This window comes from Anneissia japonica, unplaced genomic scaffold (genome assembly GCF_011630105.1).
Source record: "Anneissia japonica isolate Jap-2015-1 unplaced genomic scaffold, ASM1163010v1 scaffold11151_len745516_cov174, whole genome shotgun sequence".
Taxonomy (NCBI): Eukaryota; Metazoa; Echinodermata; class Crinoidea; order Comatulida; family Comatulidae; genus Anneissia; species Anneissia japonica.
The window spans coordinates 108,668-130,314 of NW_022744950.1; the positions used below are offsets into that span (position 1 = coordinate 108,668).

Below are 21,647 nucleotides of genomic sequence, written 5' to 3' on the forward strand. Positions count from 1 at the left end.
GTCCTACACAGGCATGACGTTTTTACGAACGGGACTTTGCTCTCTTGTTCTATTTATACTCTTTGGTTGAATACTTAAACAGAACGAGACCTGTCATACGTTCACGGTTTAAAGCCAGGCACTGTCTGCGCATGACGGTCGTCGGCCGACACAACTCTACGGAAAACTCAACCTTTTTAATGAAAATCTGTTCAGACTACCACCGACAATCAGCAGACGGCGTCGTGTCGTCTAACATTTATTTTTTATTTATTTATTTAAAACATCTTTAGGCAGGATAACATATACAGGCGAGATCTTACCGCTGTTTTACAATATGATCCTGCAAACACATTTTACAATAACAACAACAAAAAGTAACCAGCACAGTACAACAAAAATAAACAACAGTTAAAACTTTGGTGGAAAACTATCCCCCGCCGGACATTCGCAGGAAGCGAAGACGGAATCGTCGGCCGACCGGGTCGTGCGACGCATTGATTGCCCGGCTCAATATTTACCCAGAGTAAGAAGGTCTAAAATACCATATCCCCGTCTTGTTAAAATTAACCCATGCGCTTTTCAATACCATATTAAAAATTTTCTTATAATGGAGACCGAGATACAAGATGTTAATTAAGAGTAGAGCTAAATTAATTTACATCCAAAAGTTAATTATCTTCATGGATCACGTTGTCAAACAGGTCACTCTTCAAGATATTTAGTTAACAATTGGTAATCCTATTCAAATTAAATTTGTAGTCAAAATAATTATCTGCGGTTGAAATATGTTTGACGGCAATTAATTGCATTTTCATGAAGTGACGTTAAAATTACTTCAGGACTCATTAACCTACTTTTAAAGCTGTTACCAATATTTTATAGTGTTAAGCGTGTTAAATTACGGTATTTTAGCGTATGGCTATATTCATTATGTGCTACAATCATATAAACATAAATGTGTCAATATATTAATATTAAAATTAGGTCCACTCGTTCTTCCTATCCTAACTTCACTTCGACAGTATGTACTGTATGTTCATTTTGCATGGTTCGTTAGTATGTCTATTCCAAGCACACTTCCTCTTTCCGTCACGTTCGTTATGCTCTATGTGTCAGTCAACATCCTGATAGTGTACACACTGTAAAAAAAAACAGCGTGAAAGATTTAAACGCAAAGCTAAACGCAATGTAACTTTGTCCCGTCTTTGTTTAGGCCCAGCCTAATGTGTTTAGGTTTCTGACGTGTTTAGCAGTAGATGCCATGCTTAGGTATTTGACATCATGATGTCAAATACCTAAGCACATTTAATTCTGAACACGTCAAGATCCTAAGCACAGAGTCAGAGGGATATATCTAAACACGTTTAGCCTTTAAATGTGTCACCAAAGACGGGACAACATTGCGTGGAGCTTCGCGTTTCAATCCCCCACGCTGTTTTTTACATCCTTTTGCAAAGATAGGGGAAAAAGTACCGCTGACAAAATTATATGTAGTATTATGTGTAAATCTTTGGCTGTAAAAACTACATCTAACTCGTGTCCATGTTCCTAAATGGGTGCACCTAAACCAGGCGAACTTCCCGGTTTTAGAATCTCGTTCTACAAAAGGGTTTCAAAATGTTTAAACATTTCTGGGTTTCTGTGGGAGTTCGTTATGTCGGTAGCCTAATGGTCGGTTTAAAAATTTCAGTTTATCATTTTAAGTCTGTCAAAAAATTATTTTATAACTAAGCCATTTAGTCAGGCCTATATATTTGTATATTTTCAATAGGAAAGTAAACGGGAATCAAATCCTGTTATGTATCACATTATATGTTACAACTAATGTTACAGTATCTTTGTTGATGGATATTGTATACTGTGATTGATTGAGATAAGGTTGGGATTCGCACGGACTGTACGCGCGGGCATGGCGTCAGTTCGCAAAATAGAACCACTTTAAATTTGAAATAGACAGACAAAATTAACAGACTAGATTAACGGGTTGAGATCGTTGCCCATATGGCTTACCCTTGACCGTAAAGCATCAACATGCAGCCTACAGCAACCTATGAAATATTAATCAGAACGTGATGGTAATGATCCGTTATGCTACATGTTAATTGACAAATTTGATATGGTAACAAATAAATATATAATGCGTCAAGCTCCTGATCTCGGCACATACACTGTGTATTGAATATTTATGGAATATTCCCAATCTATAAATTCATCCATCTTTTTTTTTAATATTGTAGGAACAATCTATAATTTTGATCTCCGTTAACATATGCACATCAGTATATACAGTATATAAATAGTAAAATATGTAGAATACAATATATAGGCCTATATATGTTATAATCTTATAATAGGCATATATATATATATATATATATATATATATATATATATATAAACAAACCTATATATAAATCATCAACAACTGTAAACAAGTGTTCGAATAAAGGACATTATACATCGTGTAGCATAGCTCTCAACGAATGTAGTCCTATAAATAAATGAATAAAGAAATTGTGTAATAAAATGCCTCTGACGGGATTCGAACCTGCGACCTCTCACTGTCAAGGCGAGCGTCACAACCGTTAGGAGGCTTCAGAGGCTTCACGGTTGAACATATTCAAATTACCGCCAGATACACTCCATTACACAATACTGTAGATACAGCAGGAAACAAATAATTGCATATAATTATAACGGCTATCTTGATTTTCCTCATTTGTCCTATACATGCTCTATACATTCTAGTACTGTATAACACTATTAGATAGAGTATAATTGAAGCCAGCATATTGCACTAATAATTAAGGATCATCTGTCCGTCGGACACTAACAATGTGTTCTTCTTTTGAACATCTGCCCCTTTACATTTAACACAAAAACACGGATCAGATCGATTTAATCATCATTTGCCCTAAATGAAAATTGGTATTGATACTAGTAGACTAGGTTACTCGAATAGCACAGAAAAACCACCGTGTAGCATTCTCCCTGAACTTGTTAACCAACATATAGGTATGAATTTATGAAATAATAATAATAATAATAATAATAATAATAATAATAATAATAATAATAATAATAATAATAATATGCATGTTTTTATATAGTGCTCTATACAACTAAGTCTCAGAGCGCTTTTCCATATTATTACCCCAGTCATTGAAACGATTCCATAGTTTGCTGCATGAATATATCAGCGCATTTTGCACTCGAACCTCCTTAGGTACCCACTTATACTCCTGGGTGGAGAGAAGCAATGCAGATAAAGTGCCTTGCTTAAGTACTCAAGCGAAATGCACAGCGAGGGATTGAAACCCTTTTGTTTGCGCGAGATGTGTATAAGAGACAGATATATTACAATACAAAATAAAAATAATTGTAAATGGTCTTTCTCAAGTTTAATAAAGATGATTGAGTTATTTGTAAATTTAAAATAGGCCAAAAATGTCTTACAGTATAGCATGTTATTTCATTTTTAGACGATAAAGTGTACGACGATTGGAAAATATTGATAGTTTAAATAGGCATACGCATCATTTTACCTCTACAGTATTCTGAAATCTGTGCCCCCTTGATTGGAATTTCCTAGATCGGCCCTAGGCAGACAGAGAGACGCAAATGACTATCTAATTGGCCTAAATTTCGGAACAGTTTACATGGATTTCTTATCACCGTAAACATCACATTCTCTAAAGAACAAGCTACAGATGTAAAGGAAACACGTAGGTCTAGGCATATTAAATCACACGTGCGTACATCATATAACGATTTAATCTTAGTATGATAATAATACTGACAACAGCTAGTCAGTCGCCCGCTGAGTATTTTTGAAATGATAAATGGTTTTGATTAGATTTAGTTATGGATTTCTTCAAGATTTTGTATTGATGATGACTGTACCATATGCCATGGAGGAAAGAAGTTGGTATTCGCCTGCACACACCGCCACATGAGCATAAAAGTCGGAGTGCGTCCTCTATAATTATTGTATATTCCCATCAAAATATTTAAAAGATCTTTGATTTATTTCCATGGTCAATATTGACTGAAAGATGTCATACACATTTCGACCCGCCGAATTGGGTAATATAATAACTCAATAACGTCATTAGAACGTTTTCATTTATTCATTCGATAATTTAGTATTTATATGATAAATGTATTAGGTATTTCTTGGTTTACTTAAAAGAATTAGTCCATGTTCATATATATTTTCCTCGATATTGCACAGAACATCATGAAACCTCCATTGTTGACTGATTGTGACTGACACTACTGCTAGTAGACCCAATTGAATGCCTACGTGCATATCTAGGTGCGCGCCGCAAAAAAAATAACTTGCGCCCCTCGCCCCCACCCTTTCCCAATTTCCCTTTGCGCCCCCATCAGTCTCCCTTCCTCTGCCCAATTCCAAGCCTCTTAGAGACGCCACTGTACGTGTGACTTAACTACGCCGATAATAATCATCTTGAGAAAGTAAAACCACTTTTATAAAACTGTAATTAAAATCACTGGCTAAAACCACTTCCTATCTAATTAGGCCTACATGTAATGCTGATAACTTATCCCTAACGGCCGCACCCACTTTAACAACTGCGTAATCATAATTACCATTATACTGCACTTGCCTGCTTATTGGATCAAGCATTCTGTCTAAATTTCAATTCTGACGTTGCTAATATTAATAACAAAATGTTTCGTAGAATGCAGACCCATTATCAATTCTAAGTAGGCCTTCAATATTAGGCCATTATGTCTAAAAGGGGTGGCAGACACTTTATAACCCGAACTTTTGTAACTCTGCCGTGGACATTTCGTTCAATACATTACAAATTGTTAAATTTCCGTGATAGAGTTACGGAAATTCCGGGTTAAGGAATATCGATGTCAAAAGAACATAGGTACTATACGGTAACAAGGTAATTGCAAATCAACATCACGAACTAACACAATTAAATTCAATTGTGTTAGTTCGTGAAATCAAAAAAGCGCGTCAAAATACGCGCTGTTGTTGTTAAGGACCTTTTGTGTGGTAAAGAATACAAAATTGCTTGACAACCAATACGCACTCGTTTTGACGCGCTACTGTGATTTCACGAACTAACATGTGAGCGACGAATTAATACAGTTTATAATATACTAGGCCTACGTTTAAATAATGTGTTTACAAGGAAACACTTGTAATGTAACACACCCAACTGTCGACAATTTTGTTGTGAGTTGCACAGTACACAAGGAGACAATCCAGTAATCTTTTTCGAAAAGTGGAGATACTGCCTGTCTGCGTTAAGCTGAACAAAAATCAGGAGCATATTTGCATTTTTTTAATGTGTGTTCAATGGACCTTTCCGCTAAGCCACGCCCCTTGGATATTGTTGCTAAGGTCCCAGAACACGTGCGTTTGTGAGACAGCACGTGTGCTTGCTAGATGTGCGCGTATTCCTGGCCTGTTCTGACTGGTTATTTGTTAAGTTTGATTGACTTTCTTTTTCTGATTAGTTACTTGGAAGTTTGATTGACAGCCCGGAAAGGTCTATTATAGACACACATAATGTCAAAGAGTGTTTATTCTTTGCATTGTCTCTTAAGTCTTAAATTGGCCGGAAATCAAATATTTTTGTGCTTAAAAATGCAATAAATTGCGTAAACTGTATTGTTTCGATTGCTGTGTTATTTAAATTTTTCCGATGAATTTTGCAACATACGGTACATTTAGTGTGCCTACTTGTTTACTTTTACACATCGTCTTAAAAATATGAGGATTGATTTTGTCAAGGTTAATATGAGGATATGGGGACTTGATCGAGGCATCAAGATACGTACTTAGATCTTGTGCATATGAATTGTATAGAAGATGATCACCTTGGTCAACTCATCACATGAGAGTTGAGTGGTTCATAGTATTAAAAAAAACAAAAACTGTGAATTAATCCCGGGAATACGCCTACTTGACTGAGCACTTGTAGTGGATTAGGTTGTCTTATTACATTACTACTGCTGCTGCTGCTATTACTTCTGTCTGCTACTTTGTAAAATGGCCATTTTAAATATTGTGTTATTCTGTCAATGTTGATGTTGTTGTAATGTCCATTTTATATGCTGTCCGATTTTAGATTTTATATTTTTAACCAATTTTAATTATTTATAGATTTTTATTGTTTGAATGTTAATGTTTTACTATCACTTTGCCAACTGAAGATGCTTTTCTTTTGTATTTTATAAGAAATAATACAGTTTATTCGTATTTCGTACTACTAGTTAGTAGTAGTATCTTAATTAGATATGGTTCAAACAATACTGGTGGGGGGATCGTCCCATAAACACACATTTTTTTTTTGTCCTATAAACGCCCGTGTTTACGTACGTTTGTGCTGTCGTTTTGTAGGGCCCTAGCAACAACGTCGAATAGATGTGGCTTAACGATCCATAACAACATCAAGTAGAAGGAAATATCTTGGCCTCTGTTTATATAAATTTGCATACAGTGATAATGTACTAACCTAACACAGCTGTCAGATTTTACGATTCATTTAAAAAAATTAAAAGCCTATCTATTTATTTATTTATGTGGACTCACACACAGAACACTGAAGGCCTATATTACAAACAGTACTACAAATTAATTATTGATTCATGTTTTCCTTTTACACGAAGGTTATTTTTGAAATTAGACAGATATTAGTTAAGCGAACATCTGTATATAACAATGTTTCTGATTCGCCGTTGTTTTGACAGATAAATACCTGTTTGTCGGCAATCCTTTGATGTTCACCTTCATTCGACTGTGAACTGCATTAAGTGATCATTTTGAAAAACATCCTGTAATAGGCCAATGTTACTGAATAGGCCTATAGCATAAATTACCGCGTATGCTGTCAACCTCTTGACCATCGAAGGCTTTACTAATCTGAGTTGTTTTGCTTATTCAACACTTCGTGTTTAGATTGTGCAATCATTAATAGCCTCTACTCCCGTTACATCCGACAGAAATAAATTATACGTTTACAAAATGTAACTATGCCAAAAGAGTTTTAGTTGCAAAGACTAAAACAGGACCATATGAATGAATGGTGTAATTTAACCGCCTAGATGGACTGTAAAAGAACAGTGTGGAAAATTTAAACATAACACTCTATAGTCCAACTTTTGGTTACACACTTAAACATCAATGTGTTTAGACTTAGCCTGTGCATAGAATCTTATCGTGTTTCATTTTTTAAATATCATATGTGGGTCTATCAGTACTATCAAAATCAAAATCACTATTAAATAAATAAATAAATATATATAGGCCTATATATATATATATATATATTAATATGAGTAATAATATAATAATTATATAAAGTACAGGCTTACTATTACAATTTTAAACATCATAATGGAATTACTAATTTTTCTTGAGTATTAGATTTCAATGAAAATTAAAATTAAATTAAATTTCACGCCATTCAACGCACACATATCATTTGAATACGCAAACAATTCAAATATTAAATTACAATGTATTATATTTTAGCTTTAAACAGATGTTTTAAGTGATTCTCTGTCTGACGTCACATAACTGCACAAATACAATGGCGCAAACGCGCTGCTTCATATAAAAATCAGAGATCGAGGCCAACTAGAGATGTGATTACATTACTAAACAAATCTGATTAATGCTAATTTTCATTCATTCATTCATGTCTGGTTTATTCATAAAACGCATTGACATGGCAGTCGCATTCCCAGTTGAGATGTCATAATCGTACAAACACATTCTAACGACAGGCACGCGCGTATCCTACGCTCTACATTACAGCCAATCAAGGATTAAAATACCTCAGGATGTTTGCACATTTAACAGGTAGGCTCACATAATCATGAATGCCGACATTATTTATCACGTCGTCATGAGGTAGAAAAACTTTAATATGAAGTTTGAGCTATACGAGGTTCGAGGTTCGTTTAGGTAAAATAATACCTAGGACATTTATTAAGCATATAGGCCATTGGCCCAAATACAATATAAACGAAATTCATAAAATAATCAGCTTCTATGTGTGAGTAGGCTATTAAAATAATGGTTTATATTTTTTTATGCAAGATAAGTGAACTTAACAAGGTTATAATATATATTTTGATTTTTAGAATACATTAATATTAAATTTTTCTATTGAAGGAAATTTAACATAATATGGTGGTAAATATTTTTTTCTTAATTTTTCATAAAAGGGACATTGTAAAATAAAATGGAACTCATCTTCAACTAAATCATAATTACATAGTTTACTACTCGTTCGTTTCTTTGTGTTTTTGCCCATCTTCCCCTTTTAACCTCAAGGTCAAAAACACAGTATGATATATATATATCTGTCTCTTATACACATCTAGATGTGTATAAGAGACAGGATAAATACCTGTTTGTCGGTTAATGCGGTATAAAATTCCACAGTTCGATCGTTAAAGGTATAAGACGTGCGGTCAATGACGTGGTTATAGTTGGCAAAATCCAACATATGTATTATGACTTCCTGAATTAAGATGGAATTAGAAGTGGTGCGATCTGCTAGAATGCAAATGGAATCAAATTTGGCCATGTTGCTGTCCTGCAATGTCCACGCCAAAGTCGCACACGATAGTTAGGCAGGACGTCTGGCTTACGCGCCAAATCACAACCAATCACAGGACGAAGTGTATGTATTTCCAATAGGCATTGGGCAATGGTTTTGGTTTTTACAGCATCACACCAAGACTCCTACTTGGAGAGGACTGCCACTTTAAACTAAAAAGGAGAAAATTGACGAGAATTGAACTATTATGAGATATAATGTGAATGAATCACGTACACCTCGCGATACCCACTAGGCGTCGAAGAACCTGGCTGCTCGATGGTTATTCGAGTTTTATATCTTCGTGCGATAATGCGGCACTTAGATGCAAAGTATTTTTCAGTTGGGGAAAAATTGTAGGATTAGATTGTAACTTGATGTTTTTGTTTAAATCCAGTTCATGATTTACCCAAATTCTGTGCGTGGACGATAGAAAGGTATAGAACAACTTTATGTAAAATAATATACCTATACTATAAAAAGGCCTAATAATCAGCTGGCTCGTATCTCCAAGACCAACTTCAAAGTTTACCTGTGACGTGTGCAAGCGTGCGTATCTATGACAGCTGATACTGTTTTAGTTCGTCACGTTTACACATCAAAGTCGCGCGTACTACTTCTAATTCCGGGATTTGGTGCCAGTGTATGCAGAAAGTGCAGATTAAAGAAACACCTGTTAGAACAGTAAAACTAATTTCCTCCTTTTTTGTTCTACGTATATTTGTTTCTCTAAATTCTTTTTTGTTTTTTATTTTTTTTTTTGCGTGGTTCACTGAGCGCACGTATTATTAGGCTATTATTACTTTTATCAACTTTAGCATTAACAACATCATCAGCATCATCATTACTTTTATTACCATTTAAATATTCGAATAGTTTCATGATATTTCGAACAGTTGTATTAATAGTGTTGTTTGTTTGTTATTTATTATTATTATTGTAATTATTATTATTATTATTAGGCCTATTATTATTATTATCATTAATATTATTACTTTGGGGGACTTTGCTTACATTTCAACGACGAAGACATACATTTAAACAAGGCTAACGACTTGCTTCTTAACTATCCTATCGCTAGATGAAAACCTCAAATATTAATATTTGCAACATTCATTGGAGGATTAAAGGCCTCAAATTATGACGTCAACTGGTCATAACAACTCTTTAAATATAACTACTACGAATCGTATGGATTCATGCATAAAAGCATACTGGCCAAGCGTGTTCGAATTTACGATCGAAACGTGGCTGCAACAGCTGCTCCTAACAGCCACATCTTGAAGTATTTATAACGTACATATTTGAAAATTTGTTAAACTTATAATTAGGCTTGATTGAAACATAACTAGAGTAAAGGAAGTAGTAGTGAGTTAGAAACAATATACTCGGATATTGTAATTAACACGAAATATATGGTACGGCATGGGACAGTGACGTTGAGGATGCGCTAACATCTCAACAAGAAGACAACTAGCAGCGTCAGTAAAACTAAATGAAGCAGGAATGAAATGATAACTGAAAATGAAACTGATTATAAGGCCTAATACTAATATAATGCAATTTAAAATACTAGGCCTAATTATAATACTACATAATAATGTAAATCGATATGATACCATACACTTTAATATAATATGATATATATATATGATGTGGTATGATATCAACTATCAACTTTAATGATACAATCCGAACTTTTTATATTTTAAATCCGTATTTGTAAATTTGCGAAAACCAATCGCCTTGTCTCTTCTTTCTTTCTCATTCCCCACCTCTAGTCCTATCGGTCTCTTTATTGTTCTCTCTCATAGCATCTCGTGAGTATTAGCTGCACATTTTTTGGAATGAACAAGAATAATGTATTGGTCCGTGCATGTTTTAATTTAAGGCCTATATAATATTTAAGTTCAATGAACTTAAAAAATGAATAAAACCAAAACCGTTACAATCAGAATGTATAGCATTCCGATGCAGAGTAATCTAAGGTGACGCCAGTGTTTCTCTTAAAAGATATAAAGGAAACGATAAACACAACAGTGAACTGGGATTAGAATTGTACTTGCATCGTGATTCATAGCTTGAAATAACATTTGAGGATAAAGCCAATGCTGTGTTGGACAACGCGTTCCTAAAGACTTTTCAATTACTATGACTTTCAATTGTGATATCAACAAACGGCGCAGTATATGCAACAACTCAAACGAAATAAAGCACCTTATCGTCTCATCTTGTTTTCTTCTATAGTGTTATAGTGTTTATATTCATTGCATATTCGGTAAGCCTCGTATTCGGCTTATTTTGCTTGTAGTGGTAGTTTGAATTCTAACAGAGGAGATAAACTGTAAGTAGGCCTAATATTACACTTATTACATTAATATTATTAAATCAATTATTATCATTACAATATTAATATTATTATTATTATTATTATTAATATCATCATCATCGTCAATTTTATCATTATCATCATCATCACCATTATTATTATTATTATTATTATTATTATTACTATTATTATTATTATTATTATTATTATTATTATTATCATTTGTATTATTATTATTATTACAGTATTATTATTATTATTACAGTATTAATATTGTTATTATTTATTATTATTTTGTTGCTTAAAACGAATTTGGAGGTAACCTCCCTTGATTCCTACTTGCGTTCATCTTTGTTGCATTGCGGTACGCTGTCTATCTTCTCCTCATAAAGTAGCTGCCTATTTTTTTTTATTTATATATGTTCTCACCTGAGATTATGTTAGATATAATCATTTGAGAACTTTGTGGACACTGTGGTTGGGCTGTCTAAATAACGTTAACACAACGTTGCAGCAACGTTTGCTACATTATTTAAGCAGAAATTACGTTATAAATGTGTATTTACTTGGTTCTACAAAAAAGAAAAAAAAATAAATAAAATTTGAGAACAAAACTGCATTGCCGCAACGTTATTATCACGTTACGTAAAACTGTTTGCTGGGTATAGGCCTACGTACTGCCTCAAGTTTCGCATGAAGTTACCGCGTCTCTTTGATTTACAAGATCGAATGTTTGGCCTGTAGTGTTAATTTGTGGAGCTGGTTCTAGTCATTAGAAAATCAACCCCTGGCATTACCAAGAAACGAGTCTAAGCAGGAGACTAGAAGTTCGGTCCTCCGAACTACATACAACCTTCAATTACTGTTTTAATCCTCGATAAGTGCGAAACAGAAGAAAACATTCATTGTCACGTGATTAAATCTTTGATATTCCTGACTCAGAAACTTTGAAAACGTATGTTTCCTGTTTTGACGATATAGAACTATCAACTTGTTGATATCGCCTGCAATTCCTGTCTCTTATACACATCTAGATGTGTATAAGAGACAGCTTACGAATAACATGCAGTTATGTTAATTTCGATCCCCCTTATACATCTTTTTAAAATCTTTACTCACAAGGTCACAGTTTCTCATAATCGAAATGTTACCACTAAGCCTATAATAGAAGATACAACAACAGAGCGCTTTATTGTCATTTAAAACGATACATATATTATCTGCATAAACACTGAAATTTAATGAATTAATCAACATAAACAATAACATTCGATTTAATCAAGGTAGGCTTACAATACACAAATTCTAAACACATTGATATTACTGTACGTTGTTTATATTGGATTAATATGTCATGAAGCCTAGTTTATGCGCTACACAAATTTTACCATATCGTCCTCATCACCACCATAATATTATTCATTATTACTACTGCGCGTCTATACCGTATTTAAACGAGGCTACTGTGTCAATACCAATTATAACGATATAATGTCAACAAGTATGGAGGATAAATGCCCGCTCAATAAAAAAAAAATGACGTCATCACATGGGACTGACTGTCACGTTAGCTAAATAATCGTAAAAACAATACAAATTTTTGTAAATTTATAGCTGCTTTGCTGTTGATTAATAGGTGTTTCTCATCTATCCGAATTGCTGTCAAATTTCAATTTATTTTATAAACGCTGAAAGACATTTCCTAATATAGGAATAAGTGTGCTTTTTAATAATTTGTAAGAACCAAAGACTAGTGGTTTTTCTTGGAATATGAGTGAATGAACACTATTGGGAATGGAGTGAATTTAGTATTTAGTTTCTCGTCTAAATAATCTGTTAGCTATACTAACTTTATTGGTATATATACACAGCATTATCTAGCCCTAACGACAATCAATAATCGACAAACCACTTTAAATCAACATCATTTGTTAGCGTGTGCATGCGTACTGACGCGTATTGCGCCCCCTTTCGCTTATGTAAAGGCCTTTGCCTATAGTTACTACAATAGAACCCATAGTATTAAGGGACACCTTTGGGACTATGCCATAGAATGCTCCTAGTTAGAGAATTAGTTTTCGGCACGTAGATTCTTTACCTGACCTATAAGAACAAGTTACAATAAAATGAATGCGATTTATAACAATAACTTGCAATGCAAATATAATTACGGTATAATTAATACTATTTATAATAAGAATGCAAAGCAATACAATACATTTATGATAGGAAATCAACATAAGTGTAAATTTAAAAAAAAGTTAATTACTCAATTGCTATTACTTATTGTAGTCTTTTTAACATTGAAATCTCATTTGAATGCACAAAATACAGTAAAATGAATTGCACACAGCAGATTGAATTGATATATGAAAGTACTGTACACGGCAAAACAAAATCTAAATTTACGAGATTGATTTGTAAGAAGTAACAATATGATTCGTAAGCCTTATACAGATGTCCATTTTAAGCTGACATAATATATGTGCCTAGCTTTCATCTGCGCCGAAGGGCGAATCATCCAATACAGTTAACCAATCCATATATTTTTATAAGCATATCATTTCATTTTGATTTTGATAATATATTATCTAAAACTGTGGTAGCCCTTGTCATACCACACAAATCTGTGGCAAAGCAGTTTATTTCGTTCTCTGTATCCGTATAAATTATCTTATTATAGTCATAATATTCTGATAATATTCAAGGGCACATTTACAATTACTGTATACAGCTCGCTGGGTAAATTGCATCTTCCTGTGTTGGCGATAGCATTTCGCGTTAATTGTTAAGGCTGTTCAAAAATCGCACTTAGTCACCATATACAACTTTCTGTTCCCTCGGGTGCGTTTAACAGGGTAATCACCGATATGACCGCCACACATATTTCTAACTACTTATACTGATTAAAATGAAGATTTCTGTGAACATGGCAGAGCCTACAAAAGTAATGTTATGTGTTTCATCAAATTCACATTCAGTGGCGTATCTGGGGGGGGGGGGGGTCATAGAAGGACGCACGCCTCCCCCTCCACCAATCTCCCTCTAGAAGCCTCCCCCACCATTTTCAATGATGGGGAAGGCACGCTCAAGTAGTTAAAAATCACCTCGTGTCCCTTTATTTTGCGAGCTGCGCCCCGCCCCTAAATCAACGAATTTCGTACACCCATTTCACCTTCGAGGTCTCCCTCCCAAAAGCCCCCACCCTATTTCAAGACTCTTTGATACGCCACTGCTTCCATTTAGTTTAGAATTTAAAAATACTATCCGATTAGTATGATTTAAGTGTTTTTCATCTCATTCTATTCCTCCTTTAATATAATAATGTGGTTCTTTCTCTAGACCTGAATATACCGGTAGGTGTCCTCATATAGGACACCTACCGGTATATTCTTCAATAATGGAACATTACATAATTGCTTAGCTATCTATTAATTGCTTCCGATGCAAAAACGCAACGACAAGTAATTAGCTGGTAATCTAATTAGTTGCACAATACTTAGATAAACATATAGGCCTACGGTGTGTAACAGTACATGTCATGCGTCGGCGAAGACCTCTTTATAACATGTTGTATAGATATTATTAAATAAGTAGCTATTAGGGGTATACAGCCTCGTTCACACTATCAAAATTTATGTGACAAAATATGGGTGAGGTGACATTATCATGCCGAAAAAAGGGTATAACACAAATATTTGCTATACCCTTGTTAACGAAAACGTAATAATGTGTGCAGAGCTCTAGAAAAGGAAGCAACAACGCATCATATTTCCACAACATTATACAAAATATCCATAAACAGACTCAGATTGCATTTACTGTCATAGACCAGGCCATATGATATTACTGGGACACACATTTACAAGCTGGAATTAACACAAACCTTGCATAATACACCATAAATTTAGAACACCAGATACAGGCCTACAATATTACCGTACCAAATGTAAGAAACGTATGAATTATATAAATTAGAAATAATGTTATACTTAGTGACAACCAACTCTGTTAGGGAAACCGAGGTCTGTGTACTGTTTTAAACTTGTTTCGCTGGGCTTTTTATTTATGTTAGAGATTTCGATAATGAATTCTATAGTATTTTATATTTCGATGGTAAAATGAAAATTTGGAATATATCTTCAGTTATGGAATGCGTAGTTATGGCTTCTTATAGTCAGGCGTAGGGCGGGGTGGATACATTTTGAAGAGCAATGAAAGATGACCCTCTCTCTAGCTGTAGTGAATGTGCAAGTCGGCCATTTTCCTTCCTATAGCCTAATGATTGTCAGTCATTAGCATTATAAGTGACCAGTCATTCCGTAAATTAATCCTACCAGGGTATTTGGCGAATAATTAACAACAACCGGCAATAATCTACATACAGTAGGTCTAGATGTTGGTTAATTGCTTCCGATGCCATACCATAGGCCTATGTCTGTTAATAGTGAACGGTCAAGCTATAACATTAGACTATGAACTAAAAGAAGATGTTTACCAAATTTTATATAATTTGAGAACTGATTTAGCAAACTCAGTTCCGTACTTGATGTCCCATAAAATTACGAACCTCGTGCGCGTCCGTTATGTAGACGCTCTAAACTAAATTTGTGATGACGTAGCAGGTGCATCGCTCCATCCATAGAGCTGACAGGGCCCGGGCGGTGGTAGCCAAAAGCCACAACGGGGTTGAGTACATGTTTAATTAAACAATTGTGGAGTACTGTTGTAGTCCAAAATGGTGGACATTTTTCCAACCTCTATTTTTTCAGCACCTACCGCCTCGTAGGCCCTACCACATTATCGTGTTATTGACGCCGGGCCTACAGAAAATACGTAATGACACCCAAAGACATTTTCGTGTAAAATTTGTAAAAGCCAGGCCTATCTTATCGCTGTTATTATTGGAAACGTTCATATTATATTTTATATTTTGTTAAATCAAATATATTGCATGGAATTTCTAATTTACATTCATTTTCGTGTAAGAAACAATGTGAACATAATTTATATAACATATGTAGGCCCAAGATTGTATAATACATACTCCAAGTATCGAAATGCACGCCATCGTGTCGGGATTCAATATTTCGACATTAATTATGTCATCAACAGGAATGATGTAGGCCCCGTTGATATATTTAGGAGGTAAAACAAATTGTTTGTGATGATACACAAGTGCACCTATGGTTGTTGGCTAGTCGAAAAACAATCGTGTTGCTGGGATCCGTATTACTGGGCTACAAATATAATATTATACAGTACATAAATTTTAAAGATTATGTTTTATATTATACTGTCTTGACAATGCTTTTAAATTTTTACTGAAATTCGTATTCTTCTTTTGGATGGAGTCGAGTTGAATAGCTTGGTGGTTAAGATGCTTGCCTTCAAATCCCAATTGGGTTCAATTCCTGTCAGTTGCAGGACTTTTTCTCACGACCAAAACAACTCCACTCCCTAAACCTCATATTGAGATTTAGTTTGTGTTAAGCATCGTGTGTGTATGTTTGTCTTGTGTGTCGTGGACTGTTTTATGTGTACTGGGCCCTCTGGGAGAACAGTAATTTGTTACTGAAGATGAAACCCAGTATAAAGAACAAATAAATAAATAAATAAAAATACTTGGTTTAATCGATCAAGTTTGAGCCGTTGAATGACGTATTATAATTTATAAATTTGGAATTGTTGCTTTTTCCCCCTCGATCAATCAACGCTATTCATTATCATGGTTCAGGTTTTGCTAAGTGGCGCTATTGGCATAGCGAATGCATGATAATGCCAGTAATGAATATCAGTCGGCACTAGCCGGCTGACGATTATATCAGCAAGGACCAGAGGGTAGGTAGTAGGCCTGCTGCTTAGTTAAATCTATGATAATTTTGATATTAAGGTCGATCGTTTGAAAATCCCGCTTACCCTCAAAAGAAACTTATTCTTATCCCGACCGGAGCTGAATTTTTAAAGATGATGATGTAGTTCTCCTTACCGGTATCCCCTATATTTTACAAAATGCTTACTAGTCATGACTCAGACACACACACACACACATACACACACACACACACACCCACACACACACACAGCAGATCTTTAAATAGGGGAATCATGGATCGGACGAATAGGGAGTTCCGCTCTACTAGACCAATAGAAAACACTCCTTTACCAGTGCGATTTATCCAATGATCAAAACAGCCGATTTAATTATTATTTTTACAATTCAAGTCATCGCCATTCTATGTTTAAATATATGCATTCATTTGAACAAATTCAACTGAAAACTTACCTGATTTGTCGTAGGACCACTTTGTCGTTGCATGGTATAGCCTACTGCCGATTCTTCAACATTTGCACATATCAAATCGATTCAATGTTTATTCACGTAAATGGTAACTCCTTTGAATGCAGCTCAAAACACCATAATAGCATTTTAAATTAAAGATGAGGGCCATGGTTTTTAATATTTGACGAGAAGAGCCCTGGACCCAGGGGTGGCGCCAGCGGGGGGGGGGGCAGGGCTCTTTGTCGAGAAGGGTTGCCCCGTCCCCCTCGGGAAGAAAAGCACAATTAGTCGGGAAGGAAAGAAGTTGAGTATTTTCTACATATTATTAGACTCTAAAATCGATTAAATAAGCCTTTGGAACTCCTAAATTATATTTTTCTGGACCACTTTTCACAAATTTGAGCAACGCCCGACCACGCCCACTTTTCTCTCGTCGGGGACATCGGCCCCCCCTATCGGGTACCTCCCTTCTCTCCACCCTCCGTGGGGAAATCTACCTGGCACCTGGACCCCAAAAGTTCCACTGAGAAAGAGGTCCCTCCCTATTACCAAAGCTGTTAGTGGGCGTGCACACACCACACCACCCACAGTCGTACCATGGTCGTACAATGAATGCCACAATGGACGGGTCCATGTTTGCACGCTCCCTCTCCTTTACGCCCGGTGCCGCCACTGAAATTTGTCATGAACGCAAAGGTTCTTTGATCCTTAGAAACGACAATCAATCGACAAAAAGCATTAGGCCTACGGGGAAGTAGCCTATGCCTTATCAATTCTGACAGTCGTATCATTCTATCAATACTGTAACGTGTCCAGCTTCGAATTTTTTTATTGCTATGCGGGGCTAGCACTCTAATGTCAAAGGCCTCAAGGTCACAGAGCTAACTGTGTAGGTCTATTTGTATAGGGGTGTGGCAGACTCTTTGTTCCCCTTCCCCAACTAGTTAACACCACCTCATATCCACTCATTCCATCAACTTTAATGGATTTCCTATTTGACGGTAATTTCGACTCTGATAATAGCCAGATATAAGTATCATATATCTGTCTCTTATACACATCTAGATGTGTATAAGAGACAGCCCACACACACACACAGCAGATCGAAAAGCTGGCATCATGTAGACTTTCAACGTATGGCCCTAAGCCGGATAATCACAGCACGAAAAAATTGGCCACCTACAAACCTACTGCAGTATTGCAAAAGCATAAACACGAAAGTTATTGATCCTTGCGCCTATATAAGCCTATAAAGTTACTTCGCTATTACAGTAGCTCGGTTTTACGAGCACCATTAATGCCGAAGGTTAAAATAATAACTCGGCTTACTTGCCAGATTATGCACGGATAAATATCAGATTATCAATCATCCGAGGTAAATCGGGCGGTATCATACCCATAGATCAGAAGCATTGTCATGTTCATCACTTTCCAGGTAAGTACAGTTAGGCCTATCGATTTTAGCACGCGCCAATCAATTAGCACTAATAAAGGCTGTCATCAGGCCAAGCATTTAATAGGGAGCACAACTGCCGACAAATACCATAGGGTAGTAGTAATAACATTTTGGTGACATTAGGATTCAGTTTCGTAGTATCACAAAATTGGTAATTTCTAATTCATTTTGTTCAAATGGTATCATTAAAATTTAGTATAGTAAATTGATGAGGCATGGTTTTCGATCAGTCACAAATGGGAATATCTTCATGTTTATGGCCTCATCAACGATTATATATTCTTTTTAATTTGCAATGACCGTGTTGTAAACTGACTGATGATAAAGGCAAGTGAATATTCATGTCCGTGTTTAATTTATTATCTCCGCGGACTACTCAATCCCGTTGGACACAATTAACGCTGTTTTTATTGGATAGCGCCGTAGGGAGAAATTAAAATTGAACGATGTCTTGAAAAATTGTACGTATTGAATAAAGCTGACGAAAATATTGAGAGAAATTGGAGACAACCTTATTATGATCAGTGCTGAGAGAAAAACAGCGACCAGCGGTGGTAACGCAGGGTGGTAGTTCGTCATGGAGGTTACGAAGGGGCAACGTATTCACCGCAAGCTTGTCTCAAGAATAGGAAGACGACTCGACAAACGAACCGCGATGTCCAGATGATAATATCATATTTGTTTTCAGCAAAATCCTTTACGATTAGAAATCCTATGTTCAGTCAAAATGGGATGTCGACATTTTCTAACTTCAACCCACTACCTCCAAACCCACTTCCTCCCACCCCAGCGTTGAACTTTGACTTTGGCCACTGGGTTGCTTTCTTTAGTCTTTTAATGTTTAGGTCTTATCAAATTGTATAGAACTGCAATCCTATACTCTTTGGTTTTATTGTCATGTGCCACTTTTCATTAGGTTAAAACAATTATATTTTATCCAGGCTTTCACTTTAAGCTTTATTTTTTAAATTGATTTAAATTTTTTTATTTTCAAATTGATTTGATTTGATGATAAATAACATAATATAGATAATAATTACTGTAGATTTAGACTTTCTGTAACTCAGCCGTGAAGATTTCGTAAGTTCCAAATGTCTTAGTTACGAACATGTTCGCGTCAGAGTTTTAAAAAGTACGGGTTAAGAAATTTCTACCACACCACGAAAACAAACTAAGAATTTCACTATCATAGCCAAACAAAACAATAGGCCTATGCGCATTATTACATTAGTAAATGACTCATACAGTAATGGACTAAATATAGCACTAATGGATAAGAGTTGACTTCTAGTTACTGAGCACAGCGATGATATATTGGTGATGGAATACAATCGTAGTAGCCTATGCCAAATGATGAACCAGAATCTAATTATCTCTGTTGACGTCAAATGCTGTTTGCATTACAAAGTTCCTAACAGCTACTCGGCCTTAGTTGTGGTTCCAGCACCCAGCTATAGACCTCACTAACGTGCTCAATACATCACTGATTCTAATTGTGAACTTAACAAACACCAGTGGCGGATTTAGAGGGGACGTAAGGGGCGTACGCCACCCCTATTTTTTTTTTTTTTTTGTAAAAAGTAACTATTGTAAAGCTTATCAGAAAATAAATATGCAAAATATGTGTTTAAAACTGATTACAAAAAATAATAATAATTTGATAGTACTGTTGTCATTGAATCATATAAATATTTAAAAAAAAAGAAGGGAATAAAAAGAACTTGAGGGGAAAAAAAGAAATATTGTATTGTTCCTTTTTAATGAAGATTGTTTAAATAAATGTGGTGGTTACGCCACGAAAGAGAAAAAAAAATATGCAAAATATGATCAATCAAATACAAACTCAAATTAATTATGGTGCGAGAGGTTTAAAAACGATTTGCCACTTGCACCCCTACCAGGGGGTCTTCCCTGAGTCTACTCAGTTCACACATTCACGTCCCCTCTTTCTTACCGGGCTGGATCCGCCCCTGAATACATAATTCTAATTTTAACAATTCCAATATTTACAATGATGTAACAGTACTATACTTATCTTTACTGTTCACTAGAATCATGAAGGAAATATATAGAATTGAGTAGGTACCACATAAAACCGCAATAGTACAAATACCAGTAATCGACTAATATTGCTTCGGTGACTTCACGTCTTTCACGGATAAGTATAGGCCCTGGATTATAAAATCGGAATTTTCATGTTAACAAAATTAACTATCGAAACTTCTGTAACTGAGAAACAATGGTTTACATTCATACTCCTATATTAGAGATCTGGTTCTGGTGCGTAAAGCCGACCTACTAAGGACCCCAAAAGTGTAGGAGTATAATAGTTATAAATAAGTTTTTTTATAATAGGCCTACGTCTCAATCATTATAATTTTATATTTATTCCATTAAATTATCTAATTGTGTAATTTTTTCATGAATTTTATTATATAGGCCTATGTGTATGTTATTTAGTGAATCTTTTTTTTATGTGTAATTTTGATGTTCTTATTTTGTAATTTTTTTATATTTGCATGTTATAGAATTTAACCCTTTTGTGTGTGATTTTAATGGGGTTTTTGGTAATTAATACCATTAACCAAACTTTAAGTAATAAATTAGTAATTGCTGAATTTGTAAGTTTCTTAATAATGTTAATGCTTTTAATGTATTGTAACATTCTTGCAATTCAGTTTTCTTTTTGTAAATTACTGTAATGAGAGATGAAATAAAAGTAAACTTGAAACTTGAATTGCTCGGAGAAATGCATAAATTTATTTACTTTTGGTAATATGGGATTCTTACCATTTCATATTGTATCGATGTTATGTTAGTTTTAGGTTTATTGTTGTTTTGTTATTATAGTAGGCCTATCTAAAAGATCGTCAACCGACAATCAAGTTTCTTTGACGGATCATTTTTCATTTTTATCAACACTGTTGTTATTATATATTTATATATATATATATATATATATATATATATACATACATACATACATACACACACACCCAC

At 34.9% G+C, this 21,647-nt stretch overlaps 1 protein-coding gene across 3 annotated transcripts in view; it reads left to right on the top strand.

Annotated features, from left to right (window-relative positions):
* The first annotated feature begins 7,709 nt into the window (after positions 1-7,709).
* LOC117119757 (adhesion G protein-coupled receptor L3-like) overlaps positions 7,710-21,647 on the top strand; it is a 64,049-nt gene continuing 50,111 nt past the window's right edge. The window contains exon 1 of one of the 3 annotated variants that reach the window (XM_033264629.1): positions 7,710-7,834. The gene's annotated coding sequence lies outside the window, so the exon portion shown is untranslated. Of the gene's footprint in view, positions 7,835-10,856; positions 10,924-18,535; positions 18,627-21,647 lie in introns of those variants that run through there. The other 2 variants (XM_033264628.1, XM_033264630.1) reach the window with 2 other exon arrangements.